General features: G+C 48.9%; 1 long non-coding RNA gene across 1 annotated transcript in view; it reads left to right on the top strand.

The window, feature by feature from the left end:
• Positions 1-15727, top strand: part of LOC109490908 — a 17438-nt gene extending 1711 nt beyond the window's left edge. Inside the window, exons 2-3 of the long non-coding RNA XR_004629134.1 lie at positions 1828-2687; positions 15446-15727. This is a non-coding gene — a long non-coding RNA (uncharacterized LOC109490908). The remainder of the gene's footprint in view (positions 1-1827; positions 2688-15445) is intronic.

Genomic DNA, 15727 nt, shown 5'->3' with positions numbered 1-15727 from the left:
CCGACCCCTCGCCCCCAGCCCCTACCAGCTCGGCGGCGAGCCTGGCCGGCCGTCCGGGATCGAAAAGAGAGCAGACACTGGGAAGTTTTGGGGGAGGGAGGGGCGGGCCTTAAAGGGACCACGACCTCTTTTCAGCCTGGAAAAAAAAATAGGGGGTGGGGTGAGGTGGGGGGAGAGATGGAGAGTTGCTCAGCGGTTGAATGGAGGAAACAATGCCAGAAAGGAATGGAAAGACTGATGCACCGTTGCGTTAGGGCTCCGCGTCCCTTTTCCCCAAACACCCCAACCCCTCATTCCACCGCCCTCTTTCCGTCTCGGAAAGTCACGCAGTTGTTTGGCAGTCACGCCTCATTCCTCCTGGTCAGCCAAGTGTTGTGTTAGTCGAGGTTAATGTTGGGGTGCACATTGTACAGATGGGGAAATGGGCTCAGGGGACTCAAGCGGCTAATCAGGATCCCCCAGCTTGTAAGTGGCCAGAGTGGGATTTGTCTGCCGCTAAAGACGTGTCAGCACCGCACTGCAGTACCTGTTGTAGTTATGGGGGCTGCAATATGCAGTGCAGGGTAAGGGCGCAGGCTCTGGGCCAGCCTGCCGAGTTCAAGTAGGGAGCCTGCGCTTACCAGCTCTTGGAAAGTGAGTTAGCCTTTTGGGGCCTCTTTTTTCCTCATCGATAGGAGTATGGTAATGGCACCTGCCTTTTAGGGTGGTCTTGAGAGATGCTGAGAATGTCTGGAAGCAGAGGGAACCTCAGGCCTACCCGCGTTTCACAGATAGGTAAAATTGAGACAGAGAAGGGAAAACCCAGTTGAAATACACCACAAGAAGACCTGGTCGCTCCCCTCCATACAAGACATAATCTGACCTTTATAGGCCCATCCATGCCTACCCCTTTTCCCCCTGTTCTGGACATGGCACAATGACTTTCTTCTGTTCATCAAATACCCAGAACCCATTCCTGACTTTGTACTGGCTCCTCCCTCTGCCTATAATATTCTCCCAGATCTTTGCTCCTCATCAGACAGACCATGACTCAAATGTCATTTCCTGACCATCCCAGCCTAGTTACCCTCGTACACTGTTACAATCATGGCTCCCTATTTGTCTCCCTCTTTGCTCTTATTGCCATGTGAAAACATCTACTTACTTGTTTAATTTCTGTCTCTTCCCTGGAATCTGGACTCTTTTGGGGCTGGAAGTAGGTATGTTTTAATCACTTTAAGGATCTACCCTAGGGTCATTTATTCATTCAACAGATGTTTATTGAGCCAACACTAGTGGGAGCACCTGGGATAAAATGGTGAGGAAGATAAGGAAAATGTCCTCTTTCCTGGGGGTTATATGCTAGTGAAATAAGTAAAACGTATTGTATCAGATGGTAAGAACTGCTATTCAGAAATTAAAACGGGGGGCGCCCGGGTGGCACAGAGGTTAGGCGTCTGCCTTCGGCTCAGGGCGTGATCCCGGCGTTATGGGATCGAGCCCCACATCAGGCTCCTCTGCTGTGAGCCTGCTTCTTCCTCTCCCACTCCCCCTGCTTGTGTTCCCTCTCTCACTGGCTGTCTCTATCTCTGTCAAATAAATAAATAAAATCTTTAAAAAAAAAAGGGGGGGAATGAAACATGAGAGACTATGGACTATGAGAAGCAAACTGAAGCCTTCTTCAGCTCAGGTCATGATCCCAGGGTCCTGGGGTGGAGCCCCACTTGTGGACTCCCTGCTTAGCAGGTAGTCTGCTTCTCTTCTCCCTCCCCTCCTTGTGCTCGCACTCTCTCTCTCCCTCAAATAAATAAATTCAACCTTAAAAAAAATTTTTTTTTTAATTTGAAGGAGGTATGAGGGCAGTTTGCTTGGACGGGTATTCAGAGGAAGCCTCACTGAGAAGGTGACATTCTTGCAAAGACCTGAAGGAGAGGAGAGAGGAAGTCCTGTGGATCCCGGAGGACAACCATTCCAAGCAGAAGGAACAGCCAGTGCAAATGCCCTGAGGTGAAAATGTGCCTGGTGTGTTCCGGGAACTGCCCCTGCGGCTGGAGTAGAATGGCGGGGGAGAGGGGATTGGTAAATGGTAAGCAATGCTTCTGGAGACGGGAAAAGGGGCAGTTCAGTCTGAGGGGACTGAGGGGCCTCATGGGCTTTGACTTTTCCTCTGAGGTGGATGGAGCCCCTGGAGGCTTCCCAGCAGGGGAGGACCCTGATCTGGCTCAGGTATTCACAAGAGACCTGTGGCTGCATGGTGTGGGTGTGGGAAACAGTCTGTGGGAGGTGGGGCGGGAGCCAGGAAGACAGTGAGGAGGCTGATTCAGGGGAACAGTCTGGAGAACAAGGTGGGTGGGATCAGGGTGGGGGCCATGGAGGGGTTGAAGTGGGAAGCTGTGGATCTGTTTTGAAAGTAGAGCCCGCAGGACAGGCTGGGAGTAAAAGCTACCCATGCGTGATTCAAAATCCCAAATGTGGGGCTCACAGTGGTGGCCAGGATCCCCAGCTCCTTTCGGTGCTCTATCCACTATGAGATACTGCTTTTTAAAGGAGAATCCCTTCCCTCTCTCTCTCCCTTTGATGCAGACCTGTCCCATGGCCTCCCCGGACCAGTTATCTAATCAGTGATCTTTGGGGACAAGCATAACTGCTCTTGGACACCTGCATCTGGAGGTGGGGGTTCCCCTAGCCAGTATCCCGTTTTTTTAATGGTAAATTTTCTTTTCTTCTTTTTAAAGATTTTATTTATTTATTCATTTGAGAGGGAGAGAGAGAGGGGAGGGAGCAGGAGGAGCAGAGGGAGAGGGACAAGCTGGCTCCACTGAGCATGGAGCCTGACACAGGGCTTGATCTCATGACCGGTAGATCATGACCTGAGCCGAAATCAAGAGTCAGAGGCTTAACCAACTGAGCTGCTTAGATACCCCTAAAATTTCTTTTAACTAAAAAATATATTAAAGGACAGGGCACCTGGGTGGCTCAGTCGGTTAAGCGTCTGACTTTGGCTCAGGTCATGATCTCAGGGTCCTGGGATTGAGCCTCACAGCCCTGTGTGCTCCCTATTCAGCTGGGAGTCTGCTTCTCCCTCTGCCCCTCCCCTGCTCATATGCGCTCGCTCTTCTCTCTCTCTCTCTCTCTCTCTCTCTCTGATGCGAGTGTTCTCTCTTGCTAATAAATAAAATCTTTAAAAAATATATTAAGGGGCACCTCGCTGGCTCAGTTCATAGAGCATCTTGGGGATTGTAAATTCGAGCCCCATGTTGGGTGTGGAGATTACTTAAAAATAAAATCCTAGGGGCACCTGGGTGGCTTAGTTGGTTAAGCATCTGCCTTTGGCTCTGGTCAAGATCCCAGGTCAAGATCCCAGGGTCCTGGGATCGAGCTCCCTACTCAGCAGGGGGTCTGCTTCTCCCTCTCCCTCTGCCTCACCCTGAGTTTGTGCTCTCTCTCTCACTCACTCTCTCTCTCAAAAAAAACCCAAAAAACTTAAAAAATATATTGATTGGGTAACTTGTGAGCAAGGTACAAATGTCAAACAGTATTAAGTAATTTCTGGTGGGCATCCTCCCTCCTCATCCACATTTCCCTTCCAGAGGGGCAGAGGGAGAGGGAGAGAGAGAGAGTCCTTAAGCAGACTCCCTGCTGAGCCCAGAGCCTGCTTAAAATTCTCTCTCTCTCTCTCTCTCTCTCCCTCTGCCCGTCCCCCTGCTCGCGGGCATCACTCCCTCTCTCTCTCAAATAAATAAATCTATTCAGAAAACCCCACAAAGTGTACTGTATGTTTCCCCTGGCAGTATAGGAGAGGGTCTCATTCTTTTTAATGTTTGGATAGTTTTCCTTGGGTGGGTGTCCCGTAATCTGTCTAATGAGTAGGTGCTGAATTTATTCCCAGACTTCTGCTACCACAAACAGTGCTGTAATGACCAACCTGGGGCATACATTATTTTCCACTTATGCAAATGTCTCTCAGATAACTGCCTAGAAGTGCTGTCTCAAAGAGAATGTACATTTTATTGCATTAATTACTCTATTATTATGTTTATTATTTCCTTCTTTTTGGGTTTTTTTTCTGCTGTTCTTTTTCAAAACGTCTTAAATTGAGAAAACTCATTAACTCAAAGCGTTTCTTCTTTCCCAATATAAGCATTTGAGGTTATGACTTTCCCTCTCCGATGCTGATTTAGCTGCATCCAACAGTTTGAAATATTTTGTAATTTCCATTCTAATTTCCCCCAAACAGATAGGGTTTTTAGGTATCTTACGGTGTTGATGGATAAGATAGTTACCAGTCAGTACATTTTACTTTTTGTAAGGTTTCACCAAATTATCCTCCATTAACACTGTAACAATTTTGAGTTCCCATCATTACTATATAAAAATACCTATTCCCCCACTATCTCAAAAACACTGCAAAATTTCTCTTACATTTGCATTTTCTTAGCAATCTAAGTGATAAAAACTGGTTTTAATTTACATTTGCTTTATATTTATCTTACTGAAAGTGAGTCCATTGTGTGTGTGTGTGTGTGTGTGTTCACATGCCATTGGAATTGTGGGTATAAAAAATATTCCAGGCAGAGGGAACAGTAAATGGAAAAGCCCTGAAGTGTGACTGGATAGAACAAATGGTGGCGTGTGTGAGAGGAGACAGTTCAGAGAGGTGATGGGGGCAGGTGTATGGCATGTAGTGCGATACAGTGGGGATGAGGACTTTGGCCCGAAAAAGGAACCATGAGAGGGTATAAACCCCAGAGTGACAAGGGGTTGGCATGCTGACCCTGATGTGGCTGATGCATTTGGTTCACGTTGGAGGTCACTTGTTTGGAGGACACAGTGCATGGGTGGCTGGAAAGCGGAGTCCGACATGCCAGCAGTGGGATGCGTATGGAGCCCTGTGCAGTTTCCCTAGCTGATCAGAGACCAGGGGATCCAGGCCATGGTCTTCAGTGCATCTATGTGGTTCTGGATTCTCTGGTGCCTTGGGTAGGACTCAGAGGCTGTGCTGGGGCCCTTCCATATCCCGGTCCTTTCCAATAGATCACTACAGAATTAGGTATCCTTCCTGATGATGAAGACTGAAAGTGTGCACTCAACTCTTTCCAAGAGCCAGGTGAGAATTTCAAGAAATTACAAATGTCATATTTGCACTAAAGTTGTAAATGAGGGGCACCTGGGTGGCTCAGTCAGTTAGGCATCCAACTCTTGATGGCAGTTCAGGTCTTAATCTCAGGGTTGTGAGTTCAAGCCCTCCACACCCAGTGTGGAGCCTATTTAAAACAAAACAAAACAAAATTGTAAATTTAAATTTTTATTTTTTAAATTTTTTTTAAAGATTTTATTTATTTATTTGACAGAGATAGAGACAGCCAGCAAGAGAGGGAACACAAGCAGGGGGAGTGGGAGAGGAAGAAGCAGGCTCATAGCAGAGGAGCCTGATGTGGGGCTCGATCCCAGAACGCCGGGATCACGCCCGGAGCCGAAGGCAGACGCCCAACCGCTGTGCCACCCAGGCGCCCCTATTAAAGATTTTATCCACTTATTTGACAAGGTTGTGTGACGGTCACCACTGTCTACTTATAGAACTTTCTTATCACCTCCAAAAGAAACTCCATGTCCGTTAGCCATCACCTGCCTTCATCCGGCAGCATCCCTTAAGCTACTTTCAGTCTCTATGGATTTGCCCATTCTGGACATTTCAGATCAGTGGAATCATAAAACACGTGACTAGTTGTGCTCAGGGCTCACCCAGGTTATAGGAGGTCCTTCATCCCTTTTTATGGCCAAATAATATTCCGCTGCATGGACAGAGCACATTTGCATCCATCAGTTGACGATCACCACTGCTCATTCCTCCAGGACATTAGCTCCTGGCTCACTGTCTCTCATGACTCCTCTCTCATCATCCCCAGTGATTGCCATACGCAGGTGGGCGACCCTCGGGCCATCCTCTCGGTCCCCAGACCTCCTCTTCTCCAGTGAACTTGTCCTCCTCAAAGCCGCTCCTTCCCATGGGCGCAGCTACACCTTGTCTCAGTAACCACAGCCTCTTAGAAGTTCAGCTTCAAGCGTCTCACTCACCGCCCCTTGTATCCTGCCTTTCCAGTTCATTCCCTCCAAAACCTCCACTCCAACAATTTCCTCCAAATTCCTCAGCACCTCTGCGGGTGTCCCTGCTCCCTTCATTCTCCCAGATGACATACCAGACCTTCCTTTCAACCCTCCAAGAGCTTCCTCATCCTCACTCTCAGCAGTGACGTCCTTCTTGCTTCCAGAGAGAACCGCAGCCACCTTCTCACCATGTCCACCTGCCTCCCGCATTGTCCTTGTGCCTGGGGTGGGGGCAGGGGAGCCCGCCGTGTTTCCATCTGCTGTGCTTCCTTTCCCCCTATGCATATTCTCATTTCTCTCTTCCCCCATTCAAGAAATTGATCCCCTGTGGGCTCGGGGGCAGGAGAGAAAAGTGACAGGCCTGAGCGCAAAAATAGGTCCACTTTCTTTTCTTTTTAAAGCTTTCCAGGGCTCTAAGCGGAAATAGCTTCACGGTCTATTGAGCTTGAGAATGTAAGTTCGGATGCCCTCAGGAGCCCGTGTGTTCAGCCAGTCCAGTAGAGGGAAAAGTCTCCCACAGGGGGGACACCCTCTCCCCCCAGCTCTGTTGAGGTACAAATGACATAAAGAAAGTATACAAGTTGAGGAATGTTGGCTTACGTAAACCTGGGAGGGCCACCACCGCAAACAGCAACCGAGATCGTGACAGTGAGAATGAACATAGCCATCATTGCTGAATTTCTTCATCCAACCCTCCGTCCCTCGCCCCTCTGCACAGCCACCCATCCGCTTGCTTCCTGTCTCTATTGCATTTTCCAGAATGAAATGATAGAGGGTGGATTCTCATGTCTGGCTTTTTTCACTCAGCATCATTGTTTTGTACTTCATGCGTGTCGAATTAGGCCATTGCAGGGGACAATTTATCAAATTGCCACGATTGGTTTATCGACTCACCTGTTGGTGGACATTTGCCTTCTCTCCAGTTTTTGGCAATTACGGATAGAAGTACTGTGAACACTGGTGTACAAGTCTTTGTGTGAACATACGCTTTCATTTCTCTAGTGTATACTACCTAGGAGTGGAGCACTTGAATCATATATGGTAGGTGTGTATTTAACATTTATTTTAAAGATTTATTTTTTGGGGCGCCTGGTTGGCTCAGTTGTTAAGCGTCTGCCTTCGGCTCAGGTCATGATCCCAGGGTCCTGGGATCGAGCTCTTGCTTCTTCCTCTCCCACTCTCGCTGCTTGTGTTCCCTCTCTCGCTGGCTGTCTCTCTCTGTCAAATAAATAAAATCTTTTAAAAAAAATAAAGATTTATTTATTTATTTGAGAGAGAGAGTATGGGGAGGGTCAGAGGGACAGAGAGACAAGCAGACTCCCCACTGAGTGGGGAGCCCGATGCTGGGCTCAATCCCACGACACTGAGATCATGACCTGAGCGGAAATCAAGAGTCAGACGCTTAACCGACTGAGCCACCCAAGGCCCCCCTATATTTAAATTTTTAAGAAGTTGTCAAGCTCGGAGAACCTGGCTGGCTCAGTTTGTAGAGCATGTGACTCTTGATCTTGTGGTCGTGAGTTTGAACCCCATGTTGGGTGTAGAGATCACTTAAATTAAAAAAAATTAAAGGGGTACCTGGGTGGCCCAGCTGGTTGGGCGCCCAACTCTTGGTTTCAGCTCAGGTTGTGGTCTCATGGGTCGTGAGATCGAACCCCACGTTGGGCTCTGCTCTCAGTGCTCACTATGGAGTCTGCTTGGGTTTCTCTCTCCCTCCCTCTGCTCCTCCTCCCCTACATCCCCCCAGCTAGTGTTCTCTCTCTCTCTCCCTGAAATAAATCAATCTTTTAAAAAATTTTTTAAAAAGAAACTGCCAAGCTTTTTCCAAAGTAGTTGTACCATATGTCACTTATTTAATAATAATAATAATTAAAACAACTAGTTGAAAATTGAGTCTCTATTTTAGTTTGTTCACTCTTTCATTTAACAAGTATTTATTGGGCACTACCCTGAGCCAGGCACCATTCTAGGCACTGGGAATTCAGCTGTGACCAAGGCACACAAAAATCCCATCCTCGGGGAGCTGATGTTTGACTTCGATCCTCTCTCAGCTGGGGTGATACGGTTTAAAGGTTCGGAGCACACAGGTGCTCTAGAGACGGGTGGTCTGGGTCCAAATCCCGACTCTCCGCTTTCCTAGCCGTGTGGCCTTGGGCAAGGCCTCTTCACTCTGAGACTTGCCCTGTGGGTCATGCCATCTTGACTGCCTAAGATTGTGGCATTGTTGATTTGCAAACTGGCCCTCCATCCACAGAGGACAAAGGGAGACCAAAGAAAGAGGTGGACGGCTCCAGATTGGTAGGTGGCAGGTTTAATAAGCAAGGAACGATCTTACAAGGCTTGTCTTAGACGCCGCAAGATGAGTAGGTCTCCCCACCCACCCACCAGAATCTTAAAGATTATAGAGGCAGATGGTCCCAGCAACACCTTGCTCTGGCAAGGCTATGTCCTTGGAACAGCTCCCACTGAGGCAACGGTGGGCAGAAGGAGGAGGAAGGGAGGAGCCCTGATTGCCTGAGTCCAGCTCGTGGGTCAACCGGCGGTAATGTCCTCTGGATGACCTCCCCCAATACTCCACCCCTCGTGGCCAGCTCTTACAATCTGTCACACACTGCCTTGCACGACGTGCCCGGGCAGCCAGCATGGAGTTCCACTGGCACGGGGGTGGCTCGTTGGGGGCTCTTGGGAGGCACATAGATACGGGCGCGTGGAACAGAAAACAGATGGAAGACAATGATTCCTAAAATAACCAACAGTTTTTCCACCAAGAGTTCCATGATCCGAAGTCCCCTAGGCTGGGGGTGGGGGGCGGTTGCTCAAAGTGTTCACATGTGTCCCCATATGATCTAATAAAGACGATGCGTGAGCTGCCTTATCAGGCGGGAGCACGTGACCTTGTGTTTGAGTAACGACCCAGGTGTGTCCTTGCAAAGTACTGATAATGTCCAAAGCCATTCTGTTTGGGGGCACAGCTTTCCTCATTAGAGAGAGTTTAGTGTGGCTTCGTTGACTGTCATTCAAGTCTTGCTGGGTGACTTGAGTAAGGGCTTCCGTGTGTGCCCTTATGTCCTCCCGGCCAACAGGGGAACAAAGCTAGAGCCCAACGATGGTGCCCGTGGCAAGAATGTGCCCACGTGGCCTTGAGAAGAGGGAGACTGGCAGTTTTAGGAACTTGACCTGGTTGTATACACCCTACATGTTGGCCAGGCAAGGCGGCACCGTCAGGTGGGAGGAGATGGACTGGGGGCTGGGGGCTGGGCCCGCCAGTCCAGGACCCCCGCTTTCGCCCCTTTCTCAGGGAACGGTGTGTGTTCCATTCCAGGGATGATGCCTTTCAGAGTCCAGCTCACAGCAGGACCACGGGACCCAGTGGGGATGGAGTAGTTGATCTCGCTCACGGGTGCAAAGTAACTCCCCATCCTGGTGGGATGAGTCACTGCAAATTCCAGTAGATAACGCCTGTCTCAGGTGTCATGGGGCTTGGGGTTCTCAGTAGCAAAGCATGTTGATCTGCAGTGAGAATTGGGGCAATGGCTGCTTCCCGTGCCTTCCGTGCCCTTCTGGTGTTGGGTGTGTCCGCAGGGGTGTCCAGTCTGGCATACGGTGCAACAAGTCCCCCTGGGTGATCATTCACGTGCAGGGGGCGCCTGGGTGGCTCAGTCAGTTAAGCGTCCAACTCTTGATTCCATGATCTTAGGGTCCTGGGGTCGAGCCCTGCATCAGGCTCTGAGCTGGGCATGGAGCGTGTTTGAGATTCTCTCTCTCCCTCTTCCTCTGCCCTTCCCTCTGTTCATGCTGTCTCTCTCTCAAACAAAAATAAATAAATCTTAAAAAAAAAAAAAAGCAAATGTATTAAAGCCTGGGATGGTACCTCAGTCCACCCAGCCAGAGTGGTTTTACCTGTCAGTAATCTAATCTGCTGTTTGAATATTCCACTTTTCCTTTCCGCTAACCCTGCTGCTTGCGGGTTATAAGGGAGATGGGACCTCCATTCAATGTCCTGTTCTTTTGCTCTGTCTTGTGTATCGTGACCTTTGAAATGTGACTCCCGATCACTGTTTGTCGATGAGGGTATCTGTACGTGGTACTCAGCTTCTCTGACTTACTCATGATCACCTCCCCCCCTCGGCTCCCCTTTGTCCGAGCCACAGGGGTGGCATGCAAAGGGGGAGCAGTCGGGAGTCATGGGTGATCACCAGCTAAACCACTCTGAGTTCAGCCCACGGGCTCCTGCAGTTTGCTCTGGTTTCTAGGCACCAGTGGGAATTTCCCCACTCCCTCTGTGCGGGCCACAGGGGCCACCGTGGGAACGGGTGGGCACATTTGGAGGCTCGACATACTCTAGGGGCCCTGGTGGCACCTGCCCTTCTAGAGACGGTGGGGTGGTGGGCAGAGTGCTTCTCTGCGGCAAATAGGCATGCCCCTTAGTCAAAGTGGGAGTCTGAGTTACGGCAGAGGTGGGGCGATGGGACATATTCTCAGCTTTCCCCTTGACAGGACCGGGGGGGGGGTTCTTTACCAGGACATACCATTCCTTCACGAGAGGCTCTGCTCAGAGGAGCACTGCATACATAACTAGGAGCTCTTGCAGTGTGGGGCTATATCGGGTGTCTGCCCCCTTCCAGAGCTGGGACCCAAATCCTGAGGGTACCGTCTCCTACCGTTGTCTTTGCAAAGTGCTCAGTCCACACCTTCTGGGGTCATAGACACATCTAATGCAAATGGCAGCCCGATTTAGGAAATGCCCAAGCTTTCATCTGCCCCGCCAGCATTTTTGACTTCTCAAAGGTGGCCTGCTGCTCTGATCCCTGGTCCCCATGTGCCCTTTCTTTACCAGGTGGAACAAGGGACGGAGGCACTGTGTCGGGATTGGGGTGGGGAGGGGGAATAAATTCCTCCAAAAACCCCATACGAGTTAGATAGGCTTGCGTCTCCACAATCACAGCTTGTGCAACCAAACGACTCCCAAAAACGTTTCAGTGGCACCTGGGTCTTGAGTTTTCTGTGGGTTCGCCATGCGTCCTCTCCCTTGCAGATGTTCCAGCATACTCTATACAGAGTCCTGCAGCAGAGGCCAGTCTTTATGTGTTAACATTGTATCATCAGTGTCATGGGCCCATTTTCCTGATGAGGAGGAGAACAGGGACAGATCTCTGGCTACCATCCCATGACATATTTTGGGGCTATGCGGGGAGCCATGGGGAGGCACTGGAAAGGTCCATTGTTGGCCCTCCCACATGCAGGCAAATTGATTATAGTTATCAGAAACCTGCACCTTCTGGGGGCGCCTGGGTGGCTCAGTCGGTTAAAATCTCAGCTCAGGTCTTGATCTCAGGGTTGTGAGTTCACATCCTGTGTTGGGCTCCATGTGGAACCTACCTAAAAAAACAAACAACAACAAAACCCCTGTACTTGGCAGAGTCTTTCCAAAGAATGTCCTTGAAAACGAAGTATTTTTGCAGGAACACTTTCACAAAAGCATCCCAGCAGAACAGGAACTATAAATGATAAAAGACTTTAAAATAGCTGTTGTTAAGGAGCTGATGAGAGTTATGCATTTGACAAGGAAATTTGGTGATTTCTGTGACATACATTTTATTTTATTTTATTTTTTATCATTTTTTAAAAGATTTTTGTTTATTTATTTATTTGACAGAAACAGCCAGGGAGAGAGGGAACACAAGCAGGGGGAGTGGGAGAGGAAGAAGCAGGCTCTCAGCAGAGGAGCCCTATGTGGGGCTCGATCCCAGAACGCGGGGATCACGCCCTGAGCCCAAGGCAGACGCTTAATGACTGCGCCACCCAGGCGTCCCTGTTTTTTTAAAGATCTTATTTATTTATTTGGAGGGGGGAGAGAGCACAAGCAGGGGGAGGGGCAGAGGGAGAAGCAGACTCCCCACCCTAGCAGGGAGCTCAATGCCAGGCTCAAACCCACAACCCCGAGATCATGATCTGAGCCAAAATCAAGAGTCAGACGCTTAACTGCACCACCCAAATGCCCCTAAAGATTTTATTTTTAAGTAATCTCTTCACCACAACCCCAAGATCAAGAGTCACGTGGTCGACCGATGGAGCCAGCCAGGTGCCCCTCCCCTGTAATTTAAAACATAAACCTAATTAGCTTAAAACCTCTCTTCTGTAAAGAGAGAGAACACACCTTTTGATATTTTCTCTGGAAAATCCCAGAGTTAGTGACTTAGAGGTTAACAAGCCTTGATGTAGATATGATTTGGGGGAAGTTCGTCAAAAATATCAAAAGGTTTTAAAACACTTGATTAAATAGGATCATAGGTCACTGAGAAAGGATCTTTAGTTACTCATTTAACCAGGGGGACAATGAAAGATTTCACAGGCAAATACAGTCAGTCACAGTTGTAAAAATACCTAGCTCTTTTACTAGAGAAGAATCAGTTTTCTTAAGTAATCAAAGACCTGGTAAAGACAACAGGGAGCGTAGGAGATTATTTTGATAAAATCCAATCTGTTTTCTAGGCAGATTACCTACCTCAAGAAGAGCCTTTCAACAGACCCCTGGTCCAAGCAAACTGTCCTTTTAGCAGATGAGAGAGAAAGGACACTTTACTTTGGCGTAAATACACTATTGATATTCGAGCTGATTTTTCTTTAAGCCAATTAAATAGTGCTCTTTTACAAATTGATTTTGGCACTGCCCCCTGGAGGTGGAAACACATCACACGTACATAACACACATCTGCAGTTGTGTGTAAACATACAGACAGACACGGAGATGCCAGAGCTTTAGCCGCTGACCAGCCATCTTCTGGAGGCTGTGAACGAGACTGTTGGCCAGGGAGCTTCCACAGCAGTCTGTATTTTATTTTATTTTATTTTATTTTATTTTATTTTATTTTATTTTATTTTATTTTATTTTATTATTTTTAAGGTTTTATTTATTTATTTGAGAGAGAGAGAGAGAGAGCACAAGCAGGGGGAGCAGCAGAGGCAGAGGGAGAAGCAGGCTCCCCGCTGAGCAAGGAGCCCGAAGCAGGACTCGATCCCAGGACCCTGGGATCATGAGTGGAGCCGAAGGCAGACACTTAACCGACTGAGCCACCCAGACGTTCCTAAGAATTTATTTTTAAGTAATCTCGACACTCAAGGCGGGGCCTGAACCTCTAACCCCGAGATCAAGAGTCGCATGCCCCACCAGCCAAGCCAACCAAGCATCTCCAGCAGTCTGTATTTTGAAAAGCCTCTTTGTCCCCCTTTCTCCCCTTAGTCTCAGGCAATCGTGGACAGTGTTTTTATTTCAAAGACATGATAAGGTTTACATTTTCAAGGGACAGAGAGAATGCGAGTTTCCTCCTCAGAGTTTTGGGACATATTTCTCCATTATCAGCAGTCTAGGGTGATCGCTATTTAAATTTTTCCTTTGTATTCAGGCTCCGACAGCGTGGGGCACAGGGTCCGGGCACCAGGATGCCCTCGTCGCTCTCCCAGCGACTGACTGTACCTCTTAGCGTTCTAATCAGGCTTTGTACACACGCGTGCATCTTAATCTGGGGCAGTTTGCACCCTCCTAGCTTTGCAAAATGGCATGCTAAGGTCTGCAACTTACTATTTTGTGCTCCCACTGTGCTGTGAGCCCTGAAGCTAGCAGAGTAATGGACAACCACATGTCCCTTTCCTGAATTCAGCACTTCTTCCAAGTCTCTAGGGCAAGCTTCAGCCTGGGGTGGGGGTGGGGAGCAGCCCAATTGCCCGCAGTAGAGGCCAGCCCCCCCCCCGCATGCATTTCCCCCTGCGCAGTTCCTCAGGTGCCCCAATGGCCTGCATTTTGGGGGGTGTCCCCATCCTCCTGCAGTGGTCCACGAGCATCCAACGCGTGGGGCCACCCCTCCCCACATACAGGTTGATGGCCAGCTGGAGAGTTTCCCTGCAGTGTCCCTTTCCCAAGGCCCATTTCTTCAGTCTCCTGGCTGATTCGTTAATTGTTGGTTTGTGAACCGGCCCCATCCACAGAGGACAAGGGGAGACCAAAGAAAGAGGCAGACGGCTCCAGATTGGCAGGTGGCGGGTTTAATAAGCAAGGAACGCACTTACAAGGCTTGTCCTGGACGCCACAAGATGAGTAGGTCTCCCCACCCACCCACCAGAATCTTAAAGTTTATATAAAGGCCTTAACTGGCCTCCGTCTCCTATACCAGCCAGATGGTCTCAGCAGCACCTTGCTCTGGCAAGGCTCTGTCCTTGGAACAGCTCCCACTGTGGGAACGGGGCAGAAGTACATTCCACGGTCCGGGGAGGGAGTGAGGAGCCCTGATTGCCTGAGTCTGGCTCGAGGGTCAACCTGCAGTCACATCCTCTTGATGACCTCCTAAAAACAGGCATGCAAGCCAGGAAGCATCAGCTATTATCATGTTGAGGCAGCCAGAGACTATATGGGCAAAACACACAGTGTTGCTTAATGGGTGTGATATGGTGGCTCATTATTGATGTGGGAAACAAGGCAAAAGAAAAAAAAAATTAAATTTCCTTACTACTTACAGCCCATTGACAAGTCCTTGAAACAGGCAGAGTGAGATTCCTCTAGGAGCTCGGCTGCCTCGATGTTAATACTTCACTAGGGTAAAAGGCAACCTTAGTTTAACATTATCCCAATCTCCCAGGATCATAAGTCTCTCTCTCTCTCTCTTTAAAGATTTTATTTAATTATTTGAGAGAGAGAGTGAGCGAGAGAGACCATGAACAGGGAGGAGAGGGAGAAGCAGGCTCCCTGCTGAGCAAGGAGCCCGACTCGGTCTCGATCCCAGGACCCGGAGATCATGACCTGAGCTGAAGGCAGACGCTTCACCAACTGAGCCACCCAGACGCCCTCCCCCTTTTTTTTTTTTTTAAAGATTTTATTTATTTATTTGACAGAGATAGAGACAGCCAGCGAGAGAGGGAACACAAGCAGGGGGAGTGGGAGAGGAAGAAGCAGGCTCATAGCAGAAGAGCCTGATGTGGGGCTCGATCCCGTAATGTCCGGATCACGCCCCGAGCCGAAGGCAGACGCTTAACCGCTGTGCCACCCAGGCGCCCCCCCCCCTTTTTAAGTCTCCTTTAACATATAAAAATTCCTTTGGAAACTTCCTTTATCTCTACCCCTCAAGATACATGTTAGCAGTCATCCTCCAAGCATATGACCCACCAATATACATCCGAAGGGTCTCATGAGTGAGTTTTTATTAGACAGTAATAAATGACATTTTCCTAACAATAACTAGCCCCCTCAGAGTCCTGGAAACCTAATTTCCAAAATACCTTGGAGGTCTGTGCTATCCCTAACCCCCTCCCAACTTGAAAGGATATAACGGGCCACTTCTCAAGACCCCAATGAAGCTCTTTCTGCCTACAGGTCCCGTCCCCGTGCTTTTCTAAAACCACCTTTTTGCACCGAAGACATCTCAAGAATTCCTTCCTCCTCACTGTTCCTGGCGCCTGTCGTGCACGCACCCACCGCAGGGCCTTTGCCCGGCTTTTCTCTGCCTGGAACATCCTCCCCAGGTGGGTGCCTCTGCCTCTCGAGCCTGTGACTCTTGCCTCTGACAAGGTTTTGCTCAGGTGTCACCCTCTCTGTGACTTCTGAAAAAGTATAATCTCTCTTCCTCTTTTATTTTTTATTTTTTTTAAGAGATTT

This window comes from Ailuropoda melanoleuca, chromosome 12 (assembly GCF_002007445.2).
Source record: "Ailuropoda melanoleuca isolate Jingjing chromosome 12, ASM200744v2, whole genome shotgun sequence".
In the NCBI taxonomy this organism is placed as follows: Eukaryota; Metazoa; Chordata; class Mammalia; order Carnivora; family Ursidae; genus Ailuropoda; species Ailuropoda melanoleuca.
This window is presented reverse-complemented; position numbering and strand designations above follow the sequence as displayed.